The 2,500-nt window shown below is 33.8% G+C and overlaps 1 protein-coding gene across 3 annotated transcripts in view; it reads left to right on the top strand.

Moving 5' to 3' along the window:
• Positions 1 to 2,500, top strand: part of LOC119584463 (protein PRRC1-like) — a 15,765-nt gene that overhangs the window by 6,142 nt on the left and 7,123 nt on the right. The window lies entirely within an intron of this gene.

The following is a 2,500-nucleotide window of genomic DNA, read 5'->3' as shown; positions in this document are numbered from 1 at the left end:
ATTTTTATATATTTTTCTTCTTCTTTGAGTAGTGATTAGCTTTGTAGTTTGCCTTCTGGAATAACCAAAAGAAATGGAAATAAAGGGATGCGTGTTAGAATATTCAAGTCAAAACTAGATGCACCATCTTAAGAAACTGCTCTCCTAAATATGTAGGCTAATCAGTGGACGTTGCTATAACTTAAAGTGTATGTTTTTGTACTTTCCTTCTGTAGAAGGCTAAGAAAAATTACTTGATTCTCTCATCTCTAGATAATGTATATTTCTTAGTTTTATAAGTTTATATTAGTGTCTTATGTGTACATTCATCACTATATTTGAAATTTTAGGGAAGCAGAAAACTATTTTTTCTAAGCCGCTTGTGTTCATGCTGTATTTCCTTTCACATAAACACTAAGAGTTATCATTAAAAATATGAAGTGGTCACCTAAAGTAGTTTTCCAGTATATATATATATGTGTGTGTGTGTGTGTGTGTGTGTGTGTGTGTGTGTGTGTGTGTGTGTGTGTGTGTGTGTGTGTGTGTGTGTGTGTGTGTGTGTGTGTGTGTGTGTGTGTGTGTGTGTGTGTGTGTGTGTGTGTGTGTGTGTGTGTGTGTGTTTTTCTATATCTTTCTATCTACATACCTATACTTATCTACCTATATATCTATGTGTATATATATATATATAATATATATATATATATATATATATATATATATATATATATATATATTATATATATATAATATATATTTATATTTATATTTATATTTATATTTATATTTATATTTATATTTATATTTATATTTATATTTATTTTATATTATATACCAGGTAAAGTCAGAATTAGTATAGACCTTATATTAGATGCAGGAGAAATTGCAACAATGAAACTAATCAATCTTTTTAACAAATGCCTTCTCAATGGAAAAACTCTGAAAGCCTGGGAAAATGCAACAATTATTTTGATACATAAATAGGTAGGATAGAAAGCATCTAAAAAACTACTAACCCATAAGCCACCTTTCTGTTAGAAACTGTTCACCATCCCTCTCTGGGCACTTGTTAATTTCCTCTCCAGTAATTTGGTTGTAGTCCATGTTTCTGAGCCTCTATCTAGATATATAGATAGAGTCATCACAACTCGCATCTCTAATAGTCTGGATTCTAACCAGCCTGGAGAACAGGCAGGCTTCCGCAATGGATTCTCAACAACAGACAACATCCACAAGCTCACCCAAATAAGAGAAAAAATAAACAAATATAGGAAACCCTGTGTATGGCATTCATCGACTACGAAAAGGAATTTGACTCTCTACAAATACCAGCAGTATTAGAAGCTATTCGAAGACAGGGAGTAAAGGAGGTAAATTGTAAAATATTGGAAGATATATACAAAGATGGGACAGCAGCCATCAAGCTCCACACAGAAACCGATAAAATACCAATTAAAAACGGTGTTAGACAGGGTGATACCATCTCACCAAAACTGTTTACAGCTTGCCCTGAGGAAATATTGAAGAAACTTGAATAGAACCAAATGGATATCAAAATAGGAGACAAATATTTAAACAATCTAAGATTTGCAGATGATATTGTTCTTTTCAGTGAATCTGCAAATGAAATGCAGCAGCTAATAAGCAATCTGAATAGAGAAATTTTGAAAGTTGGACTTCGGATGAACAAGAAAAAGACTATTATATTCAACAGTAGAGTTCAATTTGAACTGATACATGTACACAGCAAAGTGCTAGAGGTAATGGACAAGTATATGTACCTAGGGCAACTCATACAAACACATCTAGTGAAGAGGAAATTAACCCATTTGGCACATATGGCAAGAATACATGCCATGCCCACTGTAATACAAGTTTTATTTATTGTATTTACACATAGATGCCTCTACAAGTGCTTAGTCACTAAGGACGTCGGTTATTAGTTCTATCTATCTAACCCATTTACCCTTTTCCTTGACTTTTGGAAAGGGTCTTTTGCATTATTTCATTGTCTTAAATAACAAATTAACCCTTTGCCGACGGGTGGCATGTACACACATGCCATGGCATGGGGGGACCATCTGCCGGGGGCACGTACGCACATGCCATAGTGTATATATGGACATACCATGAGTTTTTTTTTTTTGTTACAATCACAGCAAAAGATTATTTTTCTGCCAGTGAAAGTGTGATTAAGTCAGTTTTAATACTTTCTCATTTTTACCATGCAACAAAAAAAAAAAAAATGCAACAAACCGACGATTTCAACTCCATGATGCCGCACATTGCTTATTTTATTCGGACTATAGACCGAATAATGATCAATTATGGAGTCTATATAATAACAATAAATCCTTCAGTCTCAATTTATCAGGAAGTTTGGCAAGTAGAGACTTTAGAAAATAATGAAAACTGAAAATACAACATATCTTCGTATTAATATGAAGAAACGGCATGGGATGCTGGTATTTGGCGTGAGTGGTCGCGCATGCTAGGGCGACGATATAAGCCCCCGGCAGCA

Source organism: Penaeus monodon, chromosome 18 (genome assembly GCF_015228065.2).
Source record: "Penaeus monodon isolate SGIC_2016 chromosome 18, NSTDA_Pmon_1, whole genome shotgun sequence".
Taxonomy (NCBI): Eukaryota; Metazoa; Arthropoda; class Malacostraca; order Decapoda; family Penaeidae; genus Penaeus; species Penaeus monodon.
The sequence above is the reverse complement of the archived record's forward strand: the minus strand, read 5'-3'. Positions and strand labels throughout refer to the sequence as shown.